The sequence below is a fragment of the Stenella coeruleoalba genome (assembly GCF_951394435.1).
Source record: "Stenella coeruleoalba genome assembly, chromosome: 4".
Taxonomy (NCBI): Eukaryota; Metazoa; Chordata; class Mammalia; order Artiodactyla; family Delphinidae; genus Stenella; species Stenella coeruleoalba.
The window spans coordinates 111,709,317-111,732,281 of record NC_137149.1 but is presented as its reverse complement, the minus strand read 5'-3'; the positions used below and the strand labels follow the sequence as shown (position 1 = coordinate 111,732,281).

At 41.2% G+C, this 22,965-nt stretch overlaps 2 pseudogenes across 2 annotated transcripts; both read left to right on the top strand.

Annotated features, from left to right (window-relative positions):
- The first annotated feature begins 332 nt into the window (after positions 1-332).
- On the top strand, positions 333-3,885 carry LOC307185522 (ataxin-2-like protein; annotated as a pseudogene). Its single transcript has 3 exons — positions 333-2,030; positions 2,103-3,638; positions 3,738-3,885. The product of its transcript is annotated as an ataxin-2-like protein (transcript).
- Positions 3,886-20,570: 16,685 nt separating this feature from the next.
- LOC307185521 (hsp90 co-chaperone Cdc37-like) lies at positions 20,571-21,583 on the top strand (annotated as a pseudogene). Its single transcript has one exon. The product of its transcript is annotated as a hsp90 co-chaperone Cdc37-like (transcript).
- Positions 21,584-22,965: the final 1,382 nt, after the last annotated feature.

Below are 22,965 nucleotides of genomic sequence, written 5' to 3'. Positions count from 1 at the left end.
TTACTCGGGTAAACGATGCTTGCTGATCATAGTGGTCACCTGCTATATTTAGTTTTATTTGTTCAGAGGGAGGATGCCCCTGATGGATGACAGTTGGTTTTTGGCCAAGTACCAGAGACATGAGATTGTACAAGCACCGCACAGAAATTCTCATGTTGCCTGCTGGATGTGAAACTATGCCTCCTCCAGGCTGAGCATCTGCTTCCTTTGGGGTTTCTTAATTCGGAAGAAATCTATTGGTCCCTAGGTCATATGGTCATGTGCAAAAATTAAATTTCAACTTACATACATGTTTTGTTAGGGTGGTCAATAAAATGCTTTGAGTCATAATAATGTGTTATGGTGAGATAAAATTATCTGGAATTAAAGGAATGCAGCTCCCGACACCATGGGGCTCGCCCCTGCTCACCAACGGTGGTGGGGCCCCAGCTTCCCAGTCCCTCTCGCTTCCCACAGTCTCCAGCAGGGGCCCAGCCCAAGCCTCCTCTTTCCCTTGCTTCCCCCTAATTCCCCTTCCAGACGCTGCCCTCAAGTTGAAGCCTCAGCCACCACAACAAACCTCGAGCCCCAGCAGCCGCCCCCATGCAACAGGCCGTGGTCCACTGGCCTCCCAAGAGCACCAGCCATCCCAACGGGCGCCTCCTGGGGGCCCCTGGCCTCCACCTCGGCTGCCCCAAGGCCTCCCGCGGCTGCTTCCCCCTGCCTGGGGCCTGCAGCTGCTTCTGGGAGCAGGCTTCACTGGAGCCAAGGGCATCTTGGTGCCGCAGCCACCACCACCACAACAGAAACATCAGGAGAGGCCAGGGTAGCAGCCATCAGCAGCGCCAGGGGACAAAGCACAGGAAAGGCACCCCACAGTCACTGGTGTTTGAGGGTGACAGCAATTCTAGAATGCTGCATTTCCTTACAACTGTTGTGGGCTCCACTTGTGATGTAAAGGTGAAGAATTGTACTACCTGTGAAAGTATCTTCAAGATGCTGAGCTCAAAGTTCGAACTGGCAGTAGATGCTGTGCACAGAAAGCATCGGAGCCAGCAGGTGGTCCTTGTCAGGAAGACATTGTGGACACCATGTTGTTTAAGTCAAGTGATGTCGTGCTTGTCTACTTCCAAAATGTTGACTTCAATTATGCTACTAAAGTTCACTGGTTCAGCCATTGCCATGAAATCAAAAGTGAGTGGGAAGCACAGAGAGAAGATGCTTCAGTGCTGGGAGGGTGGGTGACAGCAACAGCGATGACTATGACCTGGAGTCTAACATGTCCAATGGATGGGGCCCCAATGAAATGTTCAAGTTCAATGAAGAGAACTACAGTGTAAAGACCGCCTATGACAGTAGTCTCTCTTTTTGTCCCTTAGAGAAGGACAACTCAGAAGAATTTCATCAGCGGGAGCTGTGCGCAGCCCAGTTGACTTGAAAGACTAAATCGAGCCCCCAGTACTGCCTGTGGATCACCATGGACAATGATGAAGGGTGCACCGAGGAGGAGAACAGTACAATTCAGCAACGGGGTTCAGGAGGAGAGAGCATCTAGATGCCAGTTTGGCATCTAGAGAGGGAAAGTATATCCCTCTACCCCTATCGAGTTCAGGAGTGTCCCAGAGGAGGAGTTTGATGCAGTAGTTCTCATGCCGGCCGGCCTGGCCTTAGCTCTTTCCCACCTCTTGGCCTTCACCATCTTGACAATAGCAGCTCTAGCCCAGGTTCTGAGACACGCAGTATCAATGGAGGCCCCTCCCACATGTCCCCTAAGGCACAGTGGCCTCTGAGAGGTACCAAGACTCTGTCTTTCCCCAGCAACAGGCCTTCTGGAGAAGCTTCTGTTCCAGCTGCTCCTGCAGTGGGCCGGATGTACCCCCTGCACTCTCCCAAGTCAGCTGCCCCTGCCCCAGTCTCAGCTTCCTGTCCTGAGCCTCCCATCTGCTCAGCAGTACCGACCTCTTCAGCTTCCATCTCCATGATGTCATCAGCAGCCTGGAGTAGGCTCCATTTCCCCAGCTTCTCCAAAGATCTCACTGGCCCCCACAGATGTAAAAGAACTCCTGGCCAAGTAACCAGAGAGAACGCTGCAGTTCCAGGAGCTGTCCTGGATACCTAGGAAAGTCCCTGGCCTTCAGAACAAACAGAAACACTTTCAAGCGGAAGAACTGAGAAAGTTTGGGGCCCAGTTTAAGTTTCAGCCTAGTAGCTCCCCTGAGACCAGCTTGGATCCTTTCCCTCCCCAGATCCTAAAGAAGGAGGCCAAAGGGAAGGAGAAGGAGGTCTTTTGGCTTCAGACTCCATGGGGGCTGTTTCTTCCTTTTAGAATCCATATCGCTACCCCTGCTACCAGCAGGAGGCACCGAGGGGCGGGGTCAGCCCCTCTGCCTTGCCCAAGCCAAAGAGATGACAAGGATGAGGTCTCTGTTGCTGAACAAGTGAAGAAGTCAACGCTGATCCCTAAGGCCAAGGAGTTCAATCCCACTAAGCCCCTGCTGTCTGTTAATAAATCAACCAGTACTCCAACTTCTCCTGGGCCCCGGACTCATTCAACTCCCTCCATCCCGGTGCTGACAGCAGGTCAGAGTGGGCTATAAAGCCCCCAGTACATTTCCTACATACCTCAGATACACATGGGACCAGCTGTTCAGGCACCTCAGGACAGAAATCTTGTGTCCAACTCAATGCCTGGACATCAGGACAAGTACCAGGGAGCAAAAGGCTCCCTGCCCTCCCAGCACTCAGACAAATACCAGACAGCTTCAGCCCCTCTGATGATGCAGGCCACCGCCACCGCTTCTGCCCCACCTCTGGTGGCTGCCACATCTTATTCTTCCTACATTCCCTACAACCCACAGCAGTTCCCAGGCCAGCCCACCATGATGCAGCCCATAGCCCCTTACCCCTCACAGTGTTTGCCCCCATGCTTCAAAGCAACCCACGCATGCGGACGTCAGGGAGCCATCCCCAGGCCATTGTGTCACCCTTCACCCCTCAGTACACTTCTGCAGAGCAGCCCACCCCCCAAGCCCTTTATGCCACGGTTCACCAGTCCTATCTGCACCATGCCATGTAGCTCCATGTGCACCAGCCACAACCAGCCACCATGCCTATTGGGAGCCAACTGCAGTCCCAGAATGTGGACCCTCGTCCCATGCAGCACCAGGTGGGGCAGGCCTCACACCTGGCAGTGTATAGCCATAGCAGAACCTGTACCACCCAGGGGTCTTGACAGGTACACCACCTTCTCTGCCACCTGGACCTTCTGCCCAGTCCCGTCAAAGTAGCTTCCCCCAACCAGCCGCTGTGTATTCCATCCATGCCCACCAGCAGCTGCCCCATGATGTCACCAATATGGCCCATGTTACCCACGCCCATGTCCAAACTGGAATCACAACAGCCCAGCCTCCTCACCCTGGGGCTCCCCACGTGCCCCAGATGATGCTGCTGCACTTACCCCAGAGCCATGGGGGCTCCCCTCAAAGTGCAATGCCCCACAGTGGGGTGCCTGCATTCTCAGCTTCCATACCCTCACCCTACCCTTACATTGGACACTCCCAAGGTAAGCAGCCTGGGCAGGTGCCTGGATGTCTGGGAGGAGCTGATGACAGGATTCATGAGTTCTCTTTAGCTGGAGGAATTTGGCTGACGTACTGCAGGTAGGGCAGGATGCATGGGCTCTGGGTGGGGAGTGAGGGGTCTTGGAGGCAGAGCTGTTGCAGAGGGCACCTGTCGACCTGCACCTGTCTGTGATGTAGGGTGAGCAGAAGCCACAGTCGCTGCCACCAGGGGCTTGCTCCTGGCTCTGTTCTTTGCTTCCTTCCATCCTCCCTCAGTTGTGATCCAGCAACCCCCATCCCTGCTGCCTCCTCAGCTCTCAGTGAACCCAGCTGTCTCCTGACTTAGCCAAGGTAAGGTCAGCACAGCAGACAACGTCAAGGTAGGATGTGGGGGGCTGAGCTGGGCACATGAGGAAGAGCTCTGGTTCACTGGGAAACGGTGATTGATCAGTGCTTCTGACAGCCCCATGAGACACCTTGAGGAGGCCGGACCTAGCAACACTCCCCCCACACCCCACACTGGACGGCATTGCCTTCCTTTGTTTAAACTGCCCTGTTTCAGCCACCACTGGCACAGTGTCTGGAACATAGTGGGCGTTCATAGATAAATCAAAGAAAACTTAGAACATTGACGTCATGTAAAAAATATCTTTGTGTAGTAAATTAACAAGTGCATAAATGATTTGTAAAATCTGTACTTGGTGAAAGCTCCCTTCAACTTAGTAATTACATGTAAATTGATCTAAATTAAACTTAGGTTAACATGCTATACTTTATTTTAGTCAAATTTGTATTTAATTAGGTAATTAACATGTTCTGATCATTTCACAACACTTTTATAGAATGCTGATTACAGTTCATAAATGAGTATTGTACTATGAATATTTAATATTTTGCTCATTACAAAGGGAATTCCACATTTTCTAAAATAATTTACAGTTACAAATTTCTTTCAATCATTTTTCTCTCATGGATTACTGCTATGTTTGGATACTATATCTTTACAATCTTTAACATTCACATCACTTAAAATCTCTCACACATAAAACACTAGTCATTTCTCAATTTTAAGCCACTTATTCCTGAAGTGATGCCCCTGTAACTGGTAAATTCCATTTCCTTTTGGATCTCAAAAGATAAGTAAGAATAGCAACACCTATGTTCTTCTGACAAGTCAAATGACATGAAAATTGAATTCCTAATTAATATGTTCTGTTTAGACAATTATCAATATGTAAATGATCATTAGCATTATACCTGTGTTCAGAATTCATGATAAAAATTATCAAATTTTGGTCTTGTCTTGAAAAGTTTATCTAGCAAGAAGAAGCAGAGGACACAAATAAATATAGAAAACAAACATACTTCTTACTCAAGGTTGAAATGAAGAATAATATCCTCTCCTTGTATTGATCCTTTTTATCATTATGTAGTGTCCTTCTTTATCTTTCTTTATAGTGTTTGTTTTAAACTCTATTTCGTCTGAGATTGCGACCCCCCCCCACTTGTCATGAAATGAAGAATAAAATGAGCTGCTTGTTTCTCCAGCTCTTTGAAGGATTAGCCTTCCCACAAGAATTTAATTTTTTTCAATATGGACCACACAGATTAATCCTGGTCAAAAGAATTAACCAGCAATAGTATCAATTGTCAGGTCTGAGGGTAAGTTTCTTGGTGATAGCACAGGTCTTCTGCAAAAGCCACAGAGTGGCTGGTAGGAGCAGAGAGGAGTCAACCATTACAACTTGATCTTAAATATTTCTAACACTGTCCACCCAAGTGTACAAAACAGAGTGATCAAATGTGTAAAAGCCAAGAGACCTGGAAATAAAATGTTTTGGCTTTTGTATGGCCAAAGTAATAGACTAAAAAAAAAAAAAGAAAAAATTTAGTCAGTATACTATAAAGACTCACATATACTCTGACTTTCTTCTAATCACTTTTTTTACACATTTATGTATGAGCATAGAATATGAGGATATTTGCTGGAGGAAGATTTATTGCTTTTTAGCCAAAAGGTTTGGAAACAGAAATGTGGAAGGAATTGGTAGGAATTTGGGAGTAAGTGAAAGCTAGAAGTAGCCAAGGAAAATATCAGACAGAAGTTCTGTGTGTACCATTATTTTTTTAAAGCAATTTGCATACTTTAACCATAAATTCTGTTGAAAACAACTGTGTCGGTATTAAAATCAATCTGGACCTCGAGTAAAAAGTACATTTTCTTGAAAACCAAAACCTTAATTTTCTTATTTGATTACTGTTTTTAATACTGTCAGTTATAGTGAGGTAAGAGAGCCCTTTTCTGCATATCTTTTGTTTAATGAAGATATTTATCATGATATCAAGTTTTTCTTTTATTTCTTTGGATCTAGAGAAAGTTCTGATATTCAAATGGTGGTGACTTTGAAAACTTTTTTCTTATAATAAGAATATTAAATCTTTGGGGCTTATTATGAAATTTTCTCCTACGAGTGCAATATAGCATGTGTAGCAAACGGAATGTCACATTTGAGAAGGTTTTGAAATTTATTGCTGTCAGGGTGCTGGTTTAGAAGTTAGGTTTTGTAATAAAAATGATAAGACAAAGCTTAAAAAAGTCTAAACTGCCGATTAAATTGTCAATGAAATGCAAGTATAGTGTGCTCATTGTTTGTATAAAGATGATTCCTTTAGAGAATTGTGTATGCTTCATGAATATTTGGCTTTTCTCCATTATTCACCTTCCTACCTAACTGGAATCATGCTCACATAATAAATTTTTTGTTACTTGTCAAATATGTCTTCTTGGTAAATTCCTTTGTTAAGAATCTGTTCTTAGAGAAACATGTAAGAGCATTGGTAAGATACAATATTTCACCTTTCATTTTAATTCAGCCAGCAGCTTGAAATTTCTTCCCAAACAATTGAAATTCAGTCTTCCCAGCCCTCCTCAGGTTAGAGATGCTCAGTGCCACTGTTTCGATAGCTCTCAGTCAGGCCTGGCAAATAGCTTGACTGTCTTCCCTGATCTTCCTTACAGTTGGGTTGTGTGACTGCACTGTAGCCCATGGAACAAGAACAGAAGTTATTTGTCCCTCTTTCACACCTGGCCTATGAAACCTCCCGTGTGAACCTCCACACTTTTTCCCTCCTGCAGAGACTTTGGAGGCCAAATGAAGATCATGGAGAACAAAATGGAAGGAGACTGAATCGTAACACTTACTTTGAACTTCACGAGTGGAGAAATAATCTTGTAGTGGATTGATGGATACGATTTCAGGGTTTGCCTGTTACTGCAGTTAGTGGTACCTTAACTAATACATACATGTTTATACAGAAATTTTACAAATTGTGACTTGAAAAGAGCAGGAAGCCATAGATAGAGATGGACAAAAGATAAATCATAGAAAAAAAGAAAAAACAGTGAATGCATAGATGAATAAATAAATGAATACAAGATACTATTATTATTAAAATACATATACTATTTACTTTCAGGTCTCCAAAGCCAACTTTTGATCCCTGGATTAAAGCATGAGGAGACACCAAACCGCTGGGTGTCCCACCTTCTGCCTTGGTGAGAGCTGTGGACAAGAGGGCTGCACCAGAGGAAGAGAGGAGGAAGCTCTCAAGACATGCAAACTCCAAGACCTGGAGGAACTTGGCAGGAAAGAGACACTGGATTAGTAAGTGTTTTAAACACTGTTATTGGAGTTCTCATCTCACCAACAGAGAGAATGTAACGTTGAATACTTTGACCAGAGATCCAATAAAGTAGCGAAAAAAACATTTTAATATCTGTAGTTCTTGATTACTACTTTAACAGAAGATGATTCCCCCACTTTACTATTCATATAAATGTTATGTGATAAAAAAAATCAAGTGTTTTATGGTCAAATAGCTGTGGAGAAAGTTGACAATATTCAGTTTCCCAAATTTATCTGATCGTAGACCTCTTTGATTGTGGAGAACCTCACAGTGTACAGGTAATAGGAGGAAAAAAAGCAAAGAACGTGAACGCACATGACGGAAAGGTGCAGGCACGTGCCATCCTGGTTTTGCCAGCAAGTTGATACTTTTAATATTATTTCTACTATAGACTGTATGGAATTTCACCCAACTTTGCTTATTATTCTGGTGTTCTCTGATTTTGTATTACAAGATAGCTAGTCATGCCAGTCAAAAGACTTTTCTTTTCATTGGAACCTTAGTTCCAAACCATGTTTCAATATTTCCAGGATGAGTTAGAGAAGAAACCACAATAACCAAAGTGCCTCATATAAATGTAATTGGTTAATTGAAGCAAGTATATTGATCCATGTACAGTGTTCCATAGCTCTGCCCTCAGCATTTTGGGCCCTAGTACCCAAGATGACTTTTATAACTATAATAATCAGCTTTGTAGCTATTTCTTTGGCATCAGCTTGTTCTCTTCCATGTCTATCCTAATATATGTCACTGTATAAATTATTATTTGATTGACATTTGGGCTGCTTACAGAATAATCCAAATTGGATACCAACAGTCTGGGAAATGACCTTGGGCAACAGAGAAGAGCTAAAAAGCAATTTCCTTGGTCTCCTACTGCAGCAGTGGAGAATCTGTTGCTGCCTCATGCCAGAAACAAATTTGAGAAATGAAGGGGCTGCAGAAGCGTTACCTATTAAGTTAATATCCTTGACTTTTCATACTCCCATCCCATGACTGGAGGGCTCTGCAGGCACAAAAGCAGCATCAACATTTCTACTTAAAATATGGGTGGGGTGGAGAAATCACCTGCAGAAAACAAATACAACAAAGGCTATTTGGTCGACAAGACACCACTCCATGATAATCATACCAGAATTCTTCAAAGAAGACAGCAGTATGTCCATTTTAATGTATACATTGTCCTTAAGTTGAAAAATAAAGCAAATCTCTTCTTTGGCTGACTTCCTTACCTTGTGAAAGAGAAAGTAAAATAAATAATGTGCCTACAGAGTCTGCCTGAGGAAATATATTTATATTCTTTTGGTCGTATTTCTGAGTTTTTCAAGTAGAATTATTCTTTCCCCCATGTAGTATTTTTCTGAAGTGACACTCTCCGGTTTAAAGAGTTGTTTTTCTTGGCCTCTGTAACCTGAAAATGTACCGTTTGGGTGTAGTTCACTTTAAAATGCTCTGTTGAGTAAGGAATAGAAAAGCACGAACACAGGGATATAACACAGCCATTATTTTGTAATAACTTTAAATAGAGTATAATCTACAAAAATATTGATTGACCCACAAAAAAGAGAAAAGAATGAAAAAAACAAGGAGCATTATGCACAGATTTGTCTGCACTATTTCATTTTGATAGATTCTGTCATCTTTATATCTAATTTTTGAATGCTGCAGAACAAACGCACTTCACATATGAAAAATTTTCAGTCAGAATCTCTTTTTAAAATGTTTTATTTTAAAATTTATTTATTTTTTTAACTGAAGTGTAGTTGACTTACAATAATATATTAGTTTCAGGTGTACAACATAGTGATTCAATATTTTTATAGATTATAAATAACTTCCATTTGAAGTTATTACAAAATAATAGCTGTATTTCCCTGTGCTGTACAATAGATCCTTGTTGCTTATTTTATACATAGTAGTTTGTATTGGGTTGACCAAAAAGTTCATTCGGGGTTTTCCGTGAAATGTTAAAACCAATATCTCTTAATCCCATATCCCTGTCTTGTCCTTCTCCCTTCCTTCTCTCCACAGGTATCCACTAGTTTGTTGAGTCTGTTTCTGTTTCATTTTATATATATTCCTGTGTTTTATTTTTTAGATTCTCTTAATATTATTGTTTAAAATGGGTCTTTTAATAACCATGGAACATTGGGTTTGATGTTCCCATTACCAGCAGAGAGAATGGGACCCCACTTCATATAGCATCAGAGATCCAGCCCTTCCAAGGAATTTTTCTTCAGGGACAGATTCATGGCTTTGGTTACCTTGGTTCATAATTACCGGATGTAAAAAAAAGTCACTAGATAAACTATTATTTACATATTACAAATAAGAAAACACATTCAGAAATTTGGGTTTTAAATTCAGATCTCTAGCTCCAAATCCATGTTCATTGCCATCAAAATACCTGATATAAATGAAACTGGTTAACTGACACAGCCAAATTCACCCATATGCAATCTACACAGCTCTGCCCTCAGCATTTTTGGCCCTATGTGCCCAAGATGACTTTTAGGATGAAGAGCAGAGTTGCTATCCTTGTACTGATTTTTACTCTCTCCTACTTTGATGATATCACTGTTCTTTGGAACGATCCTGCTTGAATCATCTGTTACTTCCAGTCACCTCTGCTTTGATGATTTCTCAAGTATCTGCATGCTACTTTTGTGAAACTTGTAGATTCTAAAGACCTTCACTCCCTCTTTTCCCCCTCTCTCACTCTTCATCTCGTCTTTCTTTCTTTCCTTCCTTTTCAGCTACCAGACTTTCTTGGAGAAAAAAAATATATATTGGACTGAACCTCCATTTCCCTCAGAAGATAAAGATTTCCACTCTTTTTATAGTTCTTTAAAAATTCTCTCACCCTCATCTATCTTTCTTTTTTTAGTCAGATTTTTTGACTTTCTTTAGTTGTGAACCTGTACTATTTTCTATTTGTTTCTGTGTCATCTCTTTTCTACATTTTAAATAAATACAAAAGAAAATCCTTTTTTCTTTCTGATCAGAGAGATTGCATGACACCCTCTGAAGTTAACTGAAGAACCAGAGATCTAGCGCACTGATGAGTTAGAATTTCTGAACTTAGACCAGTTGCTACTATAATTGAGATGTACAGAGTCACCTTCTTCCAGGGTTTTGCTCTGTCCTCAACAAACATGAGTACAACTACGATCATTGCTGCAGAGGGTGCCCCGTGACAAAAGCACATGGCCTGGGCCCTCCAAGAGACCTACCATCTGAGAGACTTCATAATAAATTTCTGGTAATTTCCCTCAGTAGAAATAAGTAAAGAATCAATGTTTCCAAGCAGGAAACTCCTGAAAAAAATCCAAGTTATCTGTGATAAGACTGAGAATTAGTTCCTTTATGCTTTAAAGCTCAGCTCTTTCCTCAGCTTATTTTCCCAAACACTGGAGGAGAGTTAGCCTCCACTTGCATCAGGATCCCAGTCCTGATCAATCAGCTATGCCCATGAGCTGGAATCGTATTTTACTATCATAAAATTTCTAGGCCAATCAGGTTGGACTGACAGTAGACATTTTTCAAAAATATGTGCTGTCCCAGAGTCCTAGAAATTTCTAGATGGTTCTCAGTCCACAGTGGAGAGAGGGAAAGATAATTGGGTGGGTTGTGTCACTCTAGTTTTCTTCAACCAGAGTAAATAACTTTCATGTGTTTGGGGTATTGGTCTACTGCTGTTAAAACAGGGTTTTGAAAAACATGGTTCTAAAATCGTCTGGGGAAACACACCAACCAAAGTATAATGCTGTTTAAAGACTAAGATTCTGAATGAGGTAGGCATTACCGAGGCCAATAAATTCAAACAGCTAATGGGATGTGTGCTACCTGAATAGAGAAGTATCTAATGACCATAATTTATTATTCATTGAGTGAAAATTTAGTACTAGGCACCATGGCAAGCTCCAGCTGAGAGCAGTAAATGTTTTCTAATTTCTCTGTGGTTGTACTTCTCAGACATTATCAAACATCTCACGCAGCTGCTTAATACTTTATCTGAAAAATGGGCATACAGATAGTAAGAATTAGTCAATTTATGAAAAACACTTAAAATATTACCAGGCACACAGGCTCAATATGTTATCTTCTATTATTAGTAGTATTAATATTGCTATTAATAATGAAACAATTAGTCAAAAATAGTAACTTTAATAAGTGTATTTGAAGTTTGAATCCTGGCTAACCTAAGATTTCTATTTCATTACTGGTGTCTAGAACAAAATTTCCTAGAAAAATAGTTACAATTGTGTGAAGACTTAAGAGATCAAGATTAAGAAAGGAAGCTCAGTGGTAAGCCCAGTATTCAGCCCCAAATTTCACCATGAGGTATTTGCCATTTCCAAAGCAGAAGCTAAGTAGGAATTGGTAGAAGAGAAACTGAGCAGAAGCTGCAAAAATCTCACAGGGTCGGCTAATGGGAAATTGAAGATCAGGTCCAACAAGGCTGCCAGATAAAATACAAGATGCCAGTTAGCTTTGAATTTCAGAAAAAAAACAAAAAAATTTTAGCATAATATGCCTCACATAATATTAGTAATTCAAAGTTCAAAATTAACTGGGCATTCTTTTTGCTTCATTTTAGGGTTTTTTTGTTTTTTAATTGTTTGTTTTTATATAAATTGGAAACCCCAGAAGGAAGGGATATGCCAACCAACCAGGTTTCTGGCTGAAACTCCAGAAAATCTGTACTCTAGAACTAGTGATGAAGAAGGTCAAGCCTCACAAATTGCTTCAAATCAGTTCAATTGCTAGATGCATTAATGTAACATACACTTGCCTTTTAGAAGGAGAATTAAATTCTTGCTAGAGAAAAATATAATCTTCTAGCACCTCAAATTATCTCTATAATTTTCCAGGATTTAATTAATGTTACCAGAATTAGCAGGAGATTAGAAAACTTGACCAAAAGGAACTGAGAATTGAGAAAGACAGAGAGAGAGAGAGAGAGAAAGAGAGAGAGGGAAAAGAGAAAATAGAAATATATCCACTGGATATTATCAAAGATACACTCTCTTTAAAACAACTGTGATTAATTTGTTCAATAAATTAGAGGAAAGAGAATTTCAGTACAGAGCTGGCAACAATAAAAGGAATCACCATGGAGAATAGTATGGAGGTTCCTTAAAAAACTAAACATAGAGCTACCATATGATCCAGCAATCAAACTCCTGGACATATATCCAGACAAAACTATAATTCAAAAATATACATGCACTCCAATGTTCATAGCAGCACTATTTACAATAGCCAGGACACGGAAGCGACCTAAGTATCCATTGACAGATGAATGGATAGAGAAAATGTGGCATATGTACATGATAGAATATTAGCCATAAAAAAGAATGAAATAATACCATTTGCAGCAACATGGATTGACCTAGAGATTATCATACTAAGTGAAGTAAGCCAAAGACAAATATCATACGATATTGCTTATTTGTGGAATCTTAAAAAATGATACAAATGAACTTAATTCTAAAACAGAAATAGACTCACAGACATGGAAAATAAACTTATGGTTATCAAAGGGGAAAGGGGTGTGGGGGCGATAAATTAGGAATTTGAGATTAAAATATGCACACTAGTATATATATATATATATATATATATATATACACATACACACACACATATATATATATATACATATGTATGTATGTAGATAACAAACAAGGACCTATTGTATAGCACAGGGAACTATACTCACTATCTTGTAGTAGTTTATAATGGAAAATTATACAATACAAAATTATTTTATACAAAATTTATTTTATACAATAAAATTTATTTTATTGTAATAAAAATTATTACAATATAATTGTAATTATACAATTATACAATTATATTATAATTTATATATATATAAAACTGAATGACTTTGCTGTACACCTGAAACTAACACATTATAGATAAAATATATTTCAATAAAAATTTTATAAGAGAAATCAGCCAATATTCTGAAAATAAGATTGTCATAACTGAGATCAAGGACTCAATAAATGGCATTAAGAGCAGATTAGACACAGTTGAAGAAAAAGTAATAAATTAGAATACAAGAGAGTAAAAAATGGACAGACTGGGGTCCAGAGAAGTATAAGGATAGGAAATTCAGAGAAAAGTATAAAACAAAGGGAACACTGGAACAAAGGATCTAACCTGTAATTGAAGTTTCAGAAAGAAAAGAAAGAGAAAATGACATAACATCAACATTGCAAAAGGCCAAATATTATCAAAAGTTATTAAGGGCTTCCCTGGTAGCTCAGTTGTTGAGAGTCCGCCTGCCGATGCTGGGGACATGGGTTCGTGCCCCAGTCTGGGAAGATCCCACATGCTGCGGAGCAGCTGGGCCCATGAGCCATGGCCGCTGAGCCTGCGCATCTGGAGCCTGTGCTCTGCAATGGGAGAGGCCACAACAGTGAGAGGCCCGCGTATAGCAAAAAAAAAAAAAAATTATAAAATCAAAACCAAATTTCCCAAGGGAAAGAGACACTCCAACGGGAATAAAAATCTGTAAATAGTCCTGCTTATTCATTTGTGGAGCACATCTGTTCTGTACACTCCTTATCTGCAAAGCCCTATTGTGGATGTTGCATAAAGAAGGGAGAACAGAGTTAAATAAGGAATTTATTGTTAATAAAATGTCTATCTATATAATTTTGCATAATGGCAAAATTTATAATCCAAAATAGTCTTAAGACTTTTATTTTTATCTTTACTAAGGCTTTAAACCAATGGTGTTTTCTTTTCTAGCCAAATATACTCTTTCCACAAACTCCAGTTAATATGGTGTCCATCATCTTGTAATTACGGTGGAGGCTCTATTTCATACAGTTTGCTGTCATGGGGAGCTGAGAAAAAGTGTCAGTAGATAGAGGAAGATATAGGGTCAAGGCATTAAAAAAATTAGTTTTAGCATATTTAATGCTGGTGGGAATGATAGAGAGGAAGTTTACCTTCCAAGCACCCCAAGCTGTCATTTCCTGTTTTGGGGATGTGATCTGGACTATAAGATAGCCTTCTCCAATCACAGCATCTCCTTTTGTGTCTGCTTATAAGCTGAAAGGGTCCTTAGGGATTACTCTCTCCCACTCCCTGTGTTTTACAGATAAGAAAGACAAGATGCAACGATGCCCATACCGTCATTTCTTTCCTTATACTGACACTGTCGCTTCCTAGCTGGGCTCCACATTCACATCTCTGCCCCTCCAAGTCATCCTCCACACTGAAGCCAGCAATCTTCACAAACCACAGATCTTGTACTGTTCTGCTCCTACCACCATCTAGGGGCCCAGGATTTTAGACTCCAAGTTCCAATGACCATCTATTCCATTACACTTAATGAACATGTGATTTGTGGGATTTTTGTTTATGAAAATAAAGTTATAGATTAAGTTGATATATGCTAACTTGGTTGAAAAGAAAAAAACTATGGTCTGGTATGGTATGGTTCTCACTGGTTCTAGAAATGTGCTGTGCACTTGAATAACCCAGGAAACTCTTAAAAGTCCCAATGCCTGGGCTTCCCTGGTGACACAGTGGTTGAGAATCTGCCTGCTAATGCAGGGGACACAGGTTCGAGCCCTGGTCTGGGAAGATCTCACATGCCGCAGAGCAACTAGGCCCATGAGCCACAACTACTAAGCCTGCGCGTCTCGAACCTGTGCTCCACAACGAGAGGCCACGACAGTGAGAGACCCGTGCACCGCGATGAAGAGTGGCCCCCGCTTGCTACAACTAGAGAAAGCCCTTGCACAGAAACGAAAACCCAACACAGTCAAAAATAAAAATAATTAAAAGAAGGCTCAACATTAAAAAAAAAAAGTCCCATTGCCTGATCAAAATTCCCATCTGATCTGGCCTCTGCCTACTCTCTTCCTGGCTCCCTGCTCTGGAACACACCAGGTTTCCTCCTGCCTCAGGGCCTTTGCATTGGCTGCTTACCTCTGCCAGGATTTTTTCCCTCCTGGATTGTATACTTAGACCTGAGTTTCTCTTCAAAGAGATCTCATCACTCTTTAGTTATCTTTCTTTCACCCAAGAGATTACATGAGGATGGTTTGTTATATGCTGTCCTAGGACTGTCTTACCAACTTTCACTGCAGTTACGTCAGTGTGTAATTATGTGCTCACTCTTTTGGGTGATTAATGTTCCTCCTCCTTACCAGACTGAGAGGTGCATGAGTGTCATTGTTTACACTTGTAACCTCCGTGCTTACTTAACAGAATTGCTTTTTAGGCACTCCATAAATTTTTGTCAGGTGAATGAATGATGAATTGCCATGAAGAGGTCTGAGTAGTTTCTGTGAGACAGATTAGACATAAGGGAAATAATGCATTTACCTGATGATTATTTCCCAGTGTACCCTTTATTTTTTTGTGCCCTCCTACAAGTTTCACCAGTTCTCTACAAAATTCACAAGGAATTGACTATTTATTATTAGGCAGAAGTGTTTAATGATGTTAATGAGATTCAGCATGAAAAGTATATCTATTTTTTACTTTGCTTTGTTAAAAACTTTTTATACTCAGATCTTAGACCAAATATTTTGGTTTGTGTTTCCTTTGAGAAAAATGATCTATCCAATATGTATAACAAAAATATTATAACTGTTTATTATGATAATTCCCATGGTCTTATTATGATAATTCCCATGGTCTTCTATTTTCTAGTCATCTTTCTATTATATTTTTCTCTTATATTAATTAAATATAATTAATTAATTATAATTAATTAGGTTCTCTTATATTAATTAAATTTCTCTAAGAAATTTTTTTCTCATATTAATTAGTTTTATATCAGTATTTCAGAAAATATAAAATTACAAAATTTTCATTGAAGATAAGTTTTGCACATTAGATCTCACTAGTTTTTTAACTTAGGCATCTTTCAGGATTGTTATCTCTTCTTATTTCTTTTGACCTGGATTTTGTTATTAATTTGTTTGGTGGCTTTTCTTGCTGAGTCACATTATGCAATTGGGTTTCATGCATTTTTTAAGCCCTTGGGTATAAGGAGAGGTTAAATCCCATTAAGAATTTTTTTGGTAGTGTTTAACACTTGGTAGTGTTTAACACTTATCCTTCTTGAAAAACAATAAAATGTGCCACTGCTTTCTATCCTTTACCCCAGTATGATACATTCCTTGAGCAACTGGTAGTGTCGATCATATTTGTAGCTGATAGTCCTACAGAATCTTAAGGCTCTTGGGGCCTCTTGAGAGCATCAAGATGTTAGTGGGATGAATCTGACTGTCCCACCTGGGGGCAGCAAGGCCAGATTTCAAGCCCTCATTTTCACACTAGGTAGTTATGTGAGCTGGAATATTCTGAGTTCGTCTTCTCATCTGTAATAAACAGTAAACAGTCACAAAACTGAGTGTAGTTTAAATGAGACAATACTTCACAGTGCTAGGAGAACAAATCTGTTGGTCGTGAATCTTCTTTTCATATTATAACTGATGAAGCCCAGATGCAGATAAATCTGGGAGATTTAAGCCTGTGTAAATACACTGGCAGAGCTGTGGGCCCAGGTCTTCTACACTGCATGTTCCCATTCCACTATATTTAATTGATGTGATTTTAATTTTTGCTTTTAATGAAAATATTATTATAGAATGGGTTGGTAAATGCTATGTTGGTTGAATAGAAACAAAACACTGTATGGTCTAATATAATGATTTCCACTGGTGCTTGAACCTTAGGGCACATTGGAATCATTTGGGAAACTTTTTAAAAATCCTAATGTCCAGGCTATACCCCATTCCAATTACATCACAGTATCTGAGGGTGGGACCCAAGCATGATTTTTTTTAATGACTTCCTATTCAATTTTGTACACAGAATTTGTCAAAACGCGGCTGAGAATAGCCTAAACCATCTCTAGGACAGTTTTTAGAGGTCTGTTCTTCTGTTAACAGATCATATATCTTGGGGAATGTGTTAAGTGCCTCTTTATGGGTTTGTTTTCTGATATATTTTCCTTCTTCCTATTGAAATACACCACAGACCTTACATCTTTTGGTCACTTCATCCGTGTCACTAACCTGAATGCTGCTGCATCCCAAAGAGGTCAATGCCTTATTTGCGAGCATCTCCAGATGTCTCTTAACAATGCATCCTACAAAGATAACAGAGAAGGGCTCTTCTTTCAATAGCACCTGGTGTCTACATTTAGTTCAGCAGCTAGTAATGACTTTTATTTTAATCCCTTAAATAAATTTTTCCCTCTGGTATAAATCTAGGCTTTCTGGAACGAGGGGTGGGAGCCTTTGAGGAGACGGTACTGCCCCTTGCAGATTTAGCCAGAGATTTGTGTGGGGACACACCTGGGTAGTTTATATACGATAGGGTGATGATCTGGAAGAGTCTACTTCAGCCTTCTTCGTTACTTAAAATATGAACTGGACCATTGATTTTTCAGTTGTTTTCTTTCTATACTTCAGAATTTCCTATAAGGGGCTGAAAGATGCCAGGGTTACTTATGTGTTACTGTTTCATCTCTGACAGTTTTTATTTCTCACAGAGGATCAGAGAAGGGCTGGAAACAGCTAACTTTATTTTTATTATCTACCGTAAAATGAGAATGTGAAGTAAATGTGCAGAGTGTTTACCAGTTGAGGTCCTGAGAGAACGATCCACATATTTTCTTTTTTTTAAAAAAACACCTTTATTGGAGTATAACACCTTTACTGTAGTGTAATTGCTTTACAATAATGATGTGTTAGTTTCTGCTTTATAACAAAGTGAATCAGTTATACACATACATATGTCCCCATATCGCTTCCCTCTTGCATCTCCCTCTCTCCCACCCTCCCTATCCCACCACCCTAGGTGGTCACAAAGCACCAAGCTCATCTACCTGTGCTTTGTGGCTGCTTCCCACTAGCCATTTTACATTCGGTAATGTATGTATGTCAATGGCACTCTTTCACTTCATCCCAGCTTACCCTTCCCCCTTCCCCGTGTTCTCAAGTCCATTCTGTCTATGTCTTTATTCCTGCCCTGTCACTAGGTTCACCAATACCATTTTTTTTTATATTCCGTATATATGTGTTAGCATGCGGTATTTGTTTTCCTCTTTCTGACTTCACTTTGTATGACAGACTCTACGTCCATCCACCTCACTACAAATGACTTAATTTTTCTTTTTATGGGTGAGTAATATTCCATTGTATATATGTGCCACATCTTTATCTATTCATCTGTCAATGGACACTTAGGTTGCGTCCATGTCCTGACTATTGTAAATAGTGTTGCAATGAACACTGTGGTACATGACTCATTTTGAATTATGGTTTTCTCAAGGTATATGCCCAGTATTGGGACTGCTGGGTCGTATGGTAGTTCTATTTTTAGTTTTTTAAGGAACCTCCATACTGTTCTCCATAGTGATTGTATCAATTTACATTTCCACAATTTATTTTTAATGAATGGAAAAGCTTTCCATATAGGAAAGCAAAGTAGATACATGTGATTTTATGTAAGTTTTGTATCATCTGACTCCGGGAAAATCTTTTGCCTGACTGAAAGACTGATGGCTCCAGGTAGTACTGGGTGACCATGCCTATAATCCTCGTGGCCGACAAGAGAGAGCAACAAGGAGAAAGGAGGTCAGGGAATGAAGAGAGGAAGCCTTGCGAGGCAGAAACTATGCGAGTGAGAGTGCAAGCTGCCCATCTGCACCTAAACAGGCATAGTGCCTAGGGCCAAGAGCAGAATTCTTTTTTTTTTCTTTTGTGTTATGCGGGCTTCTCACTGTTGTGGGATCCTCCCCAACCAGGGCACGAACCCATGTCCCCTGCATCAGCAGGTGGACTCTCAACCACTGTGCCACCAGGGAAGCCCTCCTCTGTCATCTTGAAAGTCCTCCCCTGTCAGCCTCAAACTCCACGGTCAGTGAGAAAAGCAGTGAGCAATGAAGGGCTCAGGGTGGGTACTGCCAATACTATTATTATCATAAGTCCTAAACTTTTCGTACCTTTCGTAGACACTATACATTTGGAAAACATGGTCATCAATGAAGAACAGAGAATTCATGGAAGGTTCCTACAGAAAACAGGCACTAAGGATGTGAGGGCGATCTGACCACAACAGCTGTCTCCCCTTTAATGGCCAGGGGTGATTTGGCTGATCTGAATATATATATATATATATATATATACACACATACACACACAGATACATACATATACATTACATAGCATGTAAGTTTTCTTGTTTCTTTTACCAAAGAAAGCAGTTTTGAAATGAAACCAAGAAACTGGTAAAAAAGATAATCAAAGGTGGCTCCTCTTTTACGTGCTTACTCTCCACGGCCTGCTTGTCTGTCCTTCTACACCCCCCGGCATGAGAATGCAAACAGATATTCCACTGAAGGGATTTCAAGGAAGGGAAGCAGTAACACACAGAAATGTTATTATGTTTGTAGGGTGGGTGGGAGAGTTTCTGCTGTTAAAGAATTCTGCCTCTGGGGCTTCCCTGGTGACGCAGTTGTTGAGAGTCCGCCTGCTGATGCAGGGGACACGGGTTCCTGCCCCGGTCCGGGAAGATCCCACATGCCGCGGAGCGGCTGGGCCCGTGAGCCATGGCCGCTGAGCCTGCGCGTCCGGAGCCTGTGCTCCACAATGGGAGAGGCCACAACAGTGAGAGGTCCACGTACTACCAAAAAAAAAAAAAAAAAGACAGAGGAGTGAGACATTGAGATCACCTTCCTCCCCCAAAATACATCAAAAATATATCCACATGTGGAACAACTCCTACAGAACACCGACTGAACACTGGCAGAAGACCTCAGACTTCCCAAAAGGCAAGAAACTCCTTACCTCTGTGGCCATGTGGCTGACAGTGTCTTGGTGCTCCGGCCAGGTGTCAGGCCTGAATTTCTGAGGTGGGAGAGCCAAATTCAGGACATTAAGCCACCAGAGCCAACCTGGCCCTATGTAATATCAATTGGCGAGAGGTCTCCCAGAGATCTCCGTCTCAATGCTAAGACCCAGCTCCACTCAATGAGCAGCAAGTTCCCATGCTGGACACCCCATGCCAAACAACTAGCAAAACAGGAACACGTCCTCACCCATTAGCAGAGTGGCTGCCTAAAATCATAAGGTCACAGACATCCCAAAATACACCACCGGACATGGTCCTGTCCACCAGAAAGACAAGATCCAGCCTCATCCACCAGAACACAGGCACCAGTCCCCTCCACCAGAAAGCCTACACAACCCATTGAACCAACCTTACCCACTGGGGTCAGACACCAAAAACAATGGGAACTACGAACCTGCAGCTGGCAAAAAGGAGACCCCCAAACACAGTAAGTTAAGCAAAATGAGAAGACAGGTGTCTGAGTGCCAGTGGAAGCAGAAGGGGCTGGAGGTGGCCAAAGGCGTGGGCAGCAGGGCCGAGCTGTAACGGTTGCAGCCTGAGGCACAGCAGCTGTGCAAGGAGGAGTGGAGCTGGGAGCAGAAGCTAGAGGAGATGTGCAAGAAGGAGAAGAGCATGCCCTGGAACGTGGACCCGCTCAGCAAGGACGGCTTCAGCAAGAGCATAGTCAATACCAAGCCTGAGCAAGCAGAGGTGGAGTTGGAACAGGTGAGGGAGCAGAAACACAAAGCCTTCATGGAAAAGTATGAGAAACAGATCAAGCATTTCAGCATGCTCTGCTGCTGGGATGACAGCCAGAAGTACCTGTTGGACAACGTCCACCTGGTGTGCGAGGAGACCACCAACTTACCTGGTTATTTGGTGCTTTGACCTAAAGGTGGAGGAGAAATGTGCACTGATGGAGCAGGTGACCCACCAGACCATTGTCATGCAGTTCATCCTGGAGCTGGCCAAGAGCCTGAAGGTGGACCCTCGTGCCTGCTTCTGGCAATTCTTCACCAAGATCAAGACTGCCAACCGTCAGTACATGGAAGGCTTCAATGACAAGCTGGAGGCCTTCAAAGACTACGTGCAGGGCCGGGCCAAGCTGCGCATCAAGAAGGTCATGAAGGAAAAGAAAAGGTCATGAAGGAGCACGAGGAGGAAGAGTGCAAGCAGCAGCTTGGCTGAGCAGCCTGGACCCCATCAAGGTATACGAGTCCCTCCCTGAGGAACTCCAGAAATGCTTTGAAGTGAATGATGTGCAGATTCTACAAGATGCCATCAGCAAGATGGACCCCACCAACATGAAGTACCACAGGCATCACTGCATCAACTCCAGCCTCTGGATCCCCAACTCCAAGTCCAACGAGGCCAAGGAGGAGGAGGAGATGAGTCCCGGGGACCCTTTGCTGGAAGCCTCCAAGCCGGGTGATGAGAAAGATGTCAGCACATGGCCCACCTCAGCTGCCTCCTGACTGCCTGCAGGTCCCTGTGTGTCCGTTTTCAGAAAACAGAAATAGACACCATCTCCCTAGCTCCTGGCTTCCTCCACTTTTGCTGCTCCCCCACCTAGCCTGTAGGGGCCTGCCCAACTGCTCCACTGCTGCCATACCCCCAGTGCTCATCCAAGTCTTTGCTTTGAGTCAATGGACTTCACTGCCTGCAGCTCCCCCACTTCAGCATTATGCAAAAGGCTCGGGGATCCAGGAACGGGTAGATGTTGCCAGCCTGGTCCACAGGGTAGGGATGGGGTCCCCAGCAGAGGGGCCTGCTCCAGTCACCGTGGGCTGTTTTCACTGTTCATCCACACTGAGTATTCTATATAGTAAACAGCAATTATCTTCCAATATACAACAGATGAAGGAGCAAAGTAAAAACTCACCAGACCAAACAAATGAAGAGGAAATAGGCAGTCTACCTGAAAAAGAACTCAGAGTACTGATATTAAAGATATGCAAAATCATGGAAATAGAATGAAGAAAATACAAGAAACATTTAACAAGGACCTAGAAGAACTAAAGAGCAAACAAGGAAGAACAACAGAAAAAAATGAAATTAAAAATTCTCTAGAAGGAATCAAGAGAAGAATAACTGAAGCAGAAGAACGATAAGTGACCTGAAGATAAAATAGTGGAAATAATTACCACAGAGCAGAATAAAGAAAAAAGAATGAAGAGAATTGAGGACAGTCTCAAAGACCTCTGGGACAACATTAAACACACCAACATTTGAATTATAAGGGACCCAGAATAAGAAGAGAAAAAGAAAGGGACTGAGAAAATATTTGAAGAGATTATAGTTGAAACTTTCTCTAATATGGGAAAGGAAATAAGTCCAGGAAGTGCAGAGAGTCCCATACAGGATAAATCCAAGGAGAAACACACCAAGACACATATTAATCAAACTATCAAAAATTAAATTCAAAGAAAAAAAATAAAAGCAGCAAGGGAAAAACAACAAATACAAGGGAACCCAATAAGGTTAACAGCTGATCTTTCAGCAGAAACTCTGCAAGCCAGAAGGGAGTGGCAGGACGTATTTAAAGTGATGAAAGGGAAGCAGCTACAACTAAAGTTACTCTACCCAGCAAGGATCTCATTCAGATTAGAGGGAGAAATTAAAACCTTTACAGACAAGCAAAAGCTAAGAGAATTCAACACCACCAAACCAGCTTTACAACAACTGTAAAGGAACTTCTCTAGGCAGGAAACACAAGAGAAGGAAAACACCTACAATAACAAACCCAACACAATTTTAAAAATGGTAATAGGAACATACATATCGATAATTACCTTAAATGTAAATGTGTTAAATGCTCCAACCAAAAGACATAGACTGGCTGAATGGATACAAAAAC